The 9,321-nt window shown below is 52.4% G+C and overlaps 1 protein-coding gene across 2 annotated transcripts in view; it reads left to right on the top strand.

Annotated features, from left to right (window-relative positions):
* The first annotated feature begins 3,979 nt into the window (after positions 1–3,979).
* The window catches only part of Vwa5b1 (von Willebrand factor A domain containing 5B1), a 59,842-nt gene continuing 54,500 nt past the window's right edge, over positions 3,980–9,321 (top strand). For both annotated transcript variants that reach the window (XM_023722590.1, XM_023722589.1), the window contains exon 1: positions 3,980–4,126. The gene's annotated coding sequence lies outside the window, so the exon portion shown is untranslated. The remainder of the gene's footprint in view (positions 4,127–9,321) is intronic.

Below are 9,321 nucleotides of genomic sequence, written 5' to 3'. Positions count from 1 at the left end.
AGGAGGGTAAAGAGAAAAAGAGTTGGGGAGGAAAAAAAAAATTTTTCCAGGAATATGTTTTTCAGCCCAACTTCCTCTGAACCGTTCACCTGTGGCTCTCTATGCCCCGCAGCCTGTTCAGCTGGCTCCATCCTCTAATGGAACCAAGCCTGAGACAGGAGTCCTCTGAGTGCAAGTCTGTACAGAGAAGGAACCTGTCCCGGGTCCCCGAACTCCATCCAGACCCCCAGATCTCTCTGCCAGCCCCGGCCTGACCTGGCCAGCGGGCTGCATCCCTGGGGACTCGCTCTCGGTCCTCGCTCAGCCTGTGCCGATTACATTCTCCAGAGACTTTTTTTCTCTGTGTGGGCCACCTGGCCATACAACCGCTTCCAATCATGCAAACAGAAGGGTGAGTGGGGAAGGAGGGGTGGGGAAGGAGGTGGGAGGAATCCACCACTTCCGCCTTCCAGGACTCCCGCTTCCCCTCTGCACCCACCTCCTCCTCACTTGCTGACCCTCCACACAATCTACCTGCATTTCTCCAGCTACAGGATAGGCAGAAAAGAAACATCATCTCTCCAGAGGGCATCCCTGAGAAGAAGGATGGGGAAACTGTTTAGGTGACCCTGAAAGTCACCTTTCTGGATCTCAGTTTTCACACCTATGAAACAGTAGCTTTGGTTTCGAGAACATTTAAGCTTATTGTAACAAGCACTCATAGGGTGCTTACTAAGTACCCTGAAGTGCTGTGCAAACATTAACTCATCGATGATTGTGACAATGTGTCGAGGGCTTACTACACGGCAGAGGCCCAAAGGGATTTGAGATGTATTTCCCACCGCATACAGTGAGGGAATGAGAGTCAGGATTTTGACCCAAGCCCTCCAGCACCAGAGTCCACCATAATTTGCTGTCTTTCTTGTTCTCTGAATTTCTGAAGTCCGGCAGCCTGGTCTCTTGGTGTCAGATCTATCCCATGCCCTTGTTTCCTGGAGGTTCCTGCAATGTGACTGTCCTTGTCAATAGGGAAGGGACCTTTGCAGACATCATGAGGTTACAATGACATCACACTGCTAAGGGTGAGTCCTGACCAGCGCTTCCATAAGAGAAAGAAAAAGGAGGTTTGAAGATGGACATGCAGAGACACATGAGGGAAGACAATCCTGTGAAAACTGAGGGAGAATTGGAGAGACGAGGCTCCGAGTCAAGGAAGGACAAGGAATGACCGCCAGAAAACGGAGAAGCAAGGACAGATTCTTCTGTAGCAGCTTCAGAAGGGAGCAGAGCCTGCCAGGCCCTTGATTTCAGACTTCTCATCTCCATAATTGCAAGTGATCAATGTCTATTGTTCTGAGCCACATAATCTGTGGTCATTGCCTCTGGCAGCCCCAGGAAACAACTTGGGTACAGAAATCTTTTTTTTCTTTTTTTTTTTTTTTCCCTCCGGAACCAGGGATTGAACTCAGATCTTTGCGTTGGCCAGTCAAGCACTTATCCTACTGAGCCATCTCCCCGGCCCCCCAGAAATCTTGAAGCCTTCAAGAAGAAGCAGCTTGGAAAACAGGCCCAGGCTACCCACTTTCTCTGCCTGTCCAGCTCACATCTGTCATCTCCTGTCACCTCTCATGGCTTCATCATGGCTGTGTGACCACTTGGCCAGGTGACATTGTTTGCCTCTATGGTTTTGGTCCTAACTTGCGAACTCCAGGCTCAGGATAACTAAATATGGAGGATGATCAGTCAACATGGAACCCGAGTGAAAGGGTTCTTAACAGCCAGCGATCTTGACCATCACAGGAGCTGAGAATTAAGTCTGGGGAGCTTTGGAGGCCAGGGGGTGCCTGGAATTCTAAGTATCTGTGTCCCTAAGCCCTGACCCCACACCTGCAGGGAAGCGGGATCCTCTAAGCTGAACAGTGAGTCATTGGACCTGTGAGTTAGATGGAATTGGGCTGCGACCTCAGGTGAGTCCCACCTCTGGGGACTCTCGATCCCTGTCTCCTTATTATATCTAATATCTTTTATTAGTATCTAATATTTGCCCTGGGTGGTGAGGAGTGTTGAATAAACTAATGTGTGTGAAAGGCATCAGGGAACTCAGGTGGAACAGAAGCCGGATGGGAGCCTCCTGGCCTTTTTGTCCTCTCGCCTTTTGCTGAGTTCTTGGAAGCCTGTGTCCTCCTCCTCCTCATCACTTCCTGCACTGGCCCAAGCTCTATTCAAGGCTTGCAGGTGAACGGAAGTGAACTTTGCCTTGTACCTCTGTCAGTCCCCAGAGGACAAGCCCAGCTTTCCATGCTGTGTCTGATAGCTGGTCTCACACCCCAGCAGAAATAATCCAGGGGAAAAGGCCGACCCGGAGAAGCCCTTGACCCACACCCAGCTTCTCCTTCTCCACCGGCTCCATTCCCTCTGCCCAGCAGCCCTCCCACAAATCCCATCCAAATGTTCTAGAAAGTTCCTTCTCTGAGGGACACCCCTCTCAGTGCTGTCTGATACCTGCAAAGTTGGATAAAGCCTGGAGATTCAGGTTGTCTGTTTAATGAAGGTCTGGTTAAGGGAAGCTTAAACCCTTCAGGAATCCAAAGGTGTCCCTATCTAATTGTGGAATCACGGGTTGGCAGCCTTTGGGCTAAGATTGTGTGTCACCTATTAGCCCCGGAAGGAACTCCTGAATCCCAAGTGACATCACAGCTGGCTTGCTCCACAGAACCCATCATCCCTAGTGTTTCCTTAGGCTCCACCCTCTTTGGGCAGAGAATCTAAAATCAGAGCAAATCATCTGTCCTGTCCTGGATGTAGCCCGATGTCCGGTGAGGCAGAGATAGAGTCACACAGACCTGGATTTGAATCTGGGCCCTTCTACTTGAGCTATGTCCTTAGGAGTGCCTATCACCTCACCTCTCAGAGCTCATTAAGGCCAGTGCCTATCTCCCAGTGTTCAGCATAGAAAAGTGGGATTGTACATCCTCCAGGCCTTCTAGGCAGCCAGTGGCAAACACTGACCCCTAGAAGAGGCCAGTGAGATGGAATGGAAGATTTCCAGTGTTGGAATCAGACAGCTGTGAGTTTGAACCTGGCTTTGTCTTTCCTCATCTGTATATCTCAGGCAAGTCACTCCACCTCTCTAAACTACAGTTTCTCTATAAAATCAGAGTAAAGTCTTGCCTGTGGAGTTCTTAGAAGGATGAAGTACAATGTGTTGGCATGAGGTTCTTAGCTCCCTCCTGTATCTCTGAGGTATCTCCTCAACTCTGGACTCTTTAACTCTAGACTTAAAATCTAGGTTTTACAGTCCTACCTGGCTAGCCCCTTGCCTTGTAGAGCTTTTTATCCCAGATCATATCAAGTCCCTGGCCCTCTGGGTTTCCCAGTTCTACCCCAAAGACTAGATAGACTTTCAGGAACTGCACTGAAAAGCCCAGAGATTTCCTTTGTGGTTTTGGCCTGGCTAGGGGTAGCCAGTGATGGGTCAGAGCTCTAGTACTGGAGAGATATGACCAAAAGCCCTGGCAGGTAAACTTCTCGGGACTACAGAAATCAAAGCCATCTGCTTGTTTGCATCATAGTCCTTTGGGAGGAAATAGACTGACAGCTTGTATAACTTGGCTCAAAAGTGGGCTTGCAGCCCGGAGAGGGGGATCTGCAGGGGGCAGCTCCCAGGGACAGGGCCCCAGGGACCTTGCTCAGGGCTGTTGCAACTGGAAACAGACCTATTCTCCAGGGAGGGGGTGCCAAAGGCCTGATGTCACAGGCTAGACCCTTCTATCAGCTCTTTTTATCAGGTTCTGCAAGAGTTAGGAGTCAGCTAAGGCTGCAAAGTGGCCTCCTGCCTCCTCCTGGTCTCAGGAGGAGCTGGGAGGAAAGGGCGAGGGGTGGGGAGAGGCAGCACCAGCGGTGTGCGCATGGGGTGATTGTCATGGTTACGCTCTGACAAAACAAATGGCTCTGCTTCCTGCAGGCCACCTAAACAGCCATCGCAATGTGGGCATTGATCAAGCTGACCGCCAGGGCAGTGAGCGCCAGGCTTGGGCACGGCAGCCTGGTCCTGAGTGCCCTCTCCAGCAGCTCCTGGGCATGGGCAGGCAGCCACTGCGGCAGACGGAGGTAGTGTTTGCCACACACATGTTGCTTCTGGGGCAAGGTAAGGGACAGCACTGGGGCTCTGCTGAGTACAGGGTTTGTCCGTGCGTGTGTGTGTGTGTGTGTGTGTGTGTGTGTGTGTGTGTGTGTTGACTCTTGTGAAAGTGTGTCTCTTGTGTGTCAGTATGTCGGGAGGGGCTGAGGATGCTTTGGCATTAGAAGTGAGAGAAGAAGACCACATGTTGCTGCTCCCATCCTGTGTCCTAGTCTCTCTCTCTCTCTCTCTCTCTCTCTCTCTCTCTCCTTCTCTCTCCCCCTCCTCTCTCTTCCTCTCTCTCTCTCTTTCTCCCTCTCTCTTCCTCTCCCTGTCTCTCCCTCTTCCTCTCTCTCTCCCTCCCTCCCTCCCTCCCTCTCTCTCCCCGACTCTCTCAGCCTTCTATCCCTGCCACCTGTTTCCACAGTCCCTGCCCCACCATCTTCTCCGGTCTGTCTCAGGGCAATCAGGAGCACTGCAGGCTGCCCACCCCCAGCTGCCTGGCTCACTCCCGCTGCCCTCTGAGTGCCCAGCGTGACTGTGTCAAAGCCGCTGGTGAGCGCACACTCTACTCTGAGCCCCACATCCCTGGGCTCCTGCCAGGTAAGGGGGCTCTGAACAGAGCATCCATGCTGTGGGAAGTGGCCGGGGGAGGGGACCAGACATGAGATACAGCTGGTGTCTGCTGACACATCAAGCCCCCGCTGGAAGTCCCGTCATAACATCTCCTGCAGCAGCCCCAATAGTTCAATCCTGGAGCTCGGCGCCCGCAGCAGACAGGCTTGGGGAAGGGGGGATCCAGAACCTTCCTCCCCTCCTCTGCCTGTTCGGAAGAGCAACAGGCACTTGTCTACCTGTACTGTCCCCACTCCTTTATCTCTCTAGGTCTCTGTCTCTCTGTCTCTGTCTCTGTGTCTGTCTCTATGTCTCTGCCTCTCTCTCTCCCCCACCCCCGGCGCCCATGGCCTTTCTCACTTTTTCCTGTGTGACATATGCCTATTCCTTGGCTCTACCTGTGTGAACTCAGCCAGATCACGGGGCAGGGGCCACAGGGCACTGGGGAGATGCAGTCCTCCCAGGTGAAGAGTTCAAAGGCACCAGGAGAGCTGGTGGGGTCCGAAGGGGGCTGAGAGTAGGTGTGGATGTGTATATGATTTATGCGGGAATGTGGAGTGTGCAGAGCACATGTGTGTAGAGGGCTGTCCCTGGAGGGTAGTGACATGTACAAGTAAGCCACAGGAGTTGGTAAAGGGGGCAGTGATGTGAATATATGTGCAAGCGTGCATGCTTAGAGGTGCATATGTGGGATGTCCTTTATCCCCTGGGAGGCAGGCATTTAACAGTACAGGTGTGTCCATGAGTACACATATGTATAGTGTGCATGTGCTTGTGCATATGCAGAGGATTGTGGGTTGGCCCAGACCCAGGGATTGCTGGGTAGGAGCCTCAAGACCTGTCATGTGACAGCAGGGCACTAATCACCCAGCCCTGGCCAGCATCCATCTCCAGGGGTTGGACCATTTCTCAGCCCCGGTGATGGTCCAGGGCTCAGGGAATGCTGGGCGGCATGCTCTAGTGGGTGAACTGCAGAGCCCACTGTCTTTCTGGAGTGGGACAGGCCAAGGTATCCTCCCCAGCCTTCAATTCAGGAGTTGGGAAAATCAGGGCCCCATGGCCTCACAGGCAGTGTGACAACCAGCCCCTGGCCTTGGCCAGGTGATCTCAGAAGGGGCTGCCTTCTCCCTGCTGCAGCAGATAGAGGAAGTATTTGCCAGGCACATGTGGCTTTAGCCATTGGCCACCAGGCTGTTGGTGAAGTCATTGGGTTGGGAAGAGGGCCCACTTGGATGTCCATACATGCGCTCTGTTGCAGGTGGCTGAAATGCCCACTTGGACCCTGGAGTAACCTGGCCACCTCCTGGTCCAGAGGAAAGATCTCTGTCCTTCCCTGCACCCTCGCTGCTGCTGTTTCTGGTACAGACCTCCCCTCTCTGGCTGGCTTCTCAGCACCAGACCTATGGTGTTTACTGTGGGCCTGTGGCAGGCCAGATCCATGGTGACAAGGGCCTCACTGGGGAAGAAGGTCAGGGGAAGAGGAGCCCAAAGCTCCAGGCCAGGACTTGGCTGTGGGCATGCACTCAGGCTTAAGCTGTCCTCTCTCCTGGGCACTTGGGTTTCTCTCTGCTCCTCCTTGCTCATTTCCTCTGGTGACACAGCCCTGCTCAACCATGGGCCAAGCTCACAGACTGTCCCTACCCTGGCCTTATGGGCATCTCCATTCCAGATGGAGTAGGGAGGAGGCTTGGCCATGGCATGCAGAGGTCAGCCAACATCCCTGAGAACACTAGGAACATTCCTGTGGGCCAAGAGGCTTAGAGCAGCTCCGGGTCACCAGAAGTGCACAAACCCTTCCAGCTGATCAACTCCCTTGAAGAGAATGTGACTGCTCGTGGAAAAATCGACAGGGAATGTTTCCCTACCAGCGCTCCTGTGGTGTTCACCCAGCAGTATGGCTGACACTGGGTTCCTGGATTCCTTAGGGAGAGGGGATTGAGACCAGGGATGCTCAGTGTGGTGCCAAGGCTCCCAGAAGGAGGTGCTGTTAGTGTGGGGATTTGGAAGAAGGGGTGGATGGATGTCTGTCCTGTGGACAAGCGAGGAGCAGCAGAGAAGGGCTTCACAGTGGCTTGGAATGAGCACAGGCAGGGCTGGGGGCTTGGCTGACCAGCGCCAAGGTCCTCAGTTTAAATTAACAGAAAGGACAGGATGGAAGGGAAGAGGACTGAAACACCCAGTCCCTGTGTGCCGCCGGATGCCAGGCAGAGCTGGGTGTTGACTCTCAGTGTCCAAAGAGTTTGTGCTATTAGGGAGAGAGGGAATCATAACCAATTTTCCTAGCTTATGTCAGCCAGTTCCCTTGAAAAGTGCTCTTAGATTTGAGATCCTCGATCTACTCCAGAGGCACGCAGCAAGGCACTGAGAAGGCCTAAGTCACAGAGGGATGGGCCATGCCACGGGTACACGTCTGTGACACACCTGCTCACACACTAGGGCAGGCAGAGCGGAAACCCCCTGGGCAAAGCGCAGAGAGTTGGCCAAGATGGAAGACCTGAGATGGGGCCTTGGGAAGTTTGCCCTCTGTGGTCCCTTGTCCCACTGTGGTCCTGGCCCTGAGCATGAGTCTGCCAGAGTGACAAGGAGTGGGAAGCTGGGTGGGAGCGAAGTGCCAAGTTTATTCCCAGCCTCCTGTGTCACTAAGAACCATTCCCATGGGGGTTTAGCTGAATCCCTACACTGCAGAGGGGTGGGGTGTTGGGTGTCCTGTGTCTTGGAGAGTTATGGGCACAGCAGACCCCTCCCACCAGGAATGAAGCTGGAGAAGGTGGCACCATGCCACTGTACCTACTGAACACGTAGACTGGGTGCATGGACAACTGGCAATGAGGATGGCCTTTACGTTCCCTCTAGGGAGACCTTAGGGCCACTTTGTAGGTGGCAAGTCATGGAGCAGTATGCAGCTGGGTGAAGCATCTCCTGGGAGCTCAGGAGAAGGACAGGACAGGCTGCATGGGGGAGGTAGACTTAGACAGACCCAGAGCATAGGGAGGTCTAGGAACATAAAGCTGGGCTGAAGGATAAGCATCAGCCTCAGCAGGAAGGTGGGCTTCACCAAGGGTCTGTGGAAAAGCCAGTGTCCTCACTTGTCTGGAACTCAGGGTAAGAGTAGAAGGGTAGCGAGGCAGACTGGGATGATCACCAGGGAGCTGCTCTTGTCAGGAAGGAGTCCAGCTTCCCTGAAAGCTTCTGCCAGTCCTGGGTCAGGTGACATCAGGACCTCAGGAAGATAAAATATGGAGCTTGGGGAATTGAAATTTCACCTCTCAACTCCTCAACGAAGCCTAAAGGGAACCAAGCTCCATCTCCTCTGCTAATGAAGTGACAGGCTGGGAATGTTCCTGAGAGTCCCAGGGGGCATCTCAGAACAAAGCCCTTCCCCTTTCCTATCATCACAATGGGGCTCGAACTGCTGAGCCCAGACACTCTAAGAGTTTCCTTCCTCCAGATTATTCTGGAAACCTGGGGAACTAGAGCAGGTGGTCCCGACACAACCCACCATGGGCCCTGGGCAGGAGCAGCTGCAGTACAGGGACGGCTCTACCTAGATTACCGTCATATCTCTTATTTGCTTGTGCAGACTCCATGGGGGAGTCAATACCTGAGACCACACAGGTGTGAAGTGTAGGGCTTTTTTAAAAAAAGTCGCCATAATAAAAATATTAATGAACTGGCCACTTATAAAAATGGACCTTGCACAAACACCTGTCTGTGTTGAAGCCCAGGGCCAATTCCTGGCCATCACTCCACATCTGTGAGCACTGGTTTCTCTGCGGTAGCTCAGGAGGATGAGCAGATGCCCTTGTAGCCCACATAATGTCACAGGTGATCAAGAATCTAGCGACAGGGCCAGTGAAGGACAGAGAGGAAGAAATGGACAACAACCAGTTGTGTGGCTAAGAAGGAAGTTTGATTTTGATCATGTTACAGTGAAACATGAAATTAAAAGTCATTTATTTTCATTTTAAAAAATAAAATCCCGGGGCCAGAGAGATAGCTCAGTGGTCTAAGCTCCTGACAGCAAGTACAGGGACCCAGGTTCAGTCCCTGGTACTGCATGCCACACTGAGCTGACCACCAAGTCCGGGTGTAGTGGCGCACACCCATAATCCCAGCGCAGGGGACACTGAAACAGGAGGATCATTATGAGTCCAAGCTGCATGGTGAGGCCCTGTACCAAATACACTAAATTAAATAAATAAAATCCCAGTTAACTTTTCTTCATCCTTCCCTATGAACCTTAGATCCCTGTTTTAAGTGGATCCACTTGGTGTGCCCTTTTCTCTGGTCCACTTTATAGTCACAGTTTGGTATTAGTGGTTTGAATGATGATGGTGTCCTTGCTGGCTTCACGCACTGTTTCCTTTCAAGTCTCCGGCTTCCACATTGCCCGCTTCAAGTCAGGTCATTCACTCATTTATTCAGCATTTAATGAGCACCTGCTGATTGCCAAGCGCTCTCCTAGGCACTGGACATACAGTTGTTGATAAATTATACAAAAATCTCCCCCTTTGCAGAACTACTTCTTCTTCTTCTTCTTCTTCTTCTTCTTCTTCTTCTTCTTCTTCTTCTTCTTCTTCTTCTTCTTCTTCTTCTTCTTCTTCTTC

Source organism: Octodon degus, unplaced genomic scaffold (assembly GCF_000260255.1).
Source record: "Octodon degus isolate 3935 unplaced genomic scaffold, OctDeg1.0 scaffold00092, whole genome shotgun sequence".
Taxonomy (NCBI): Eukaryota; Metazoa; Chordata; class Mammalia; order Rodentia; family Octodontidae; genus Octodon; species Octodon degus.
This window is presented reverse-complemented; position numbering and strand designations above follow the sequence as displayed.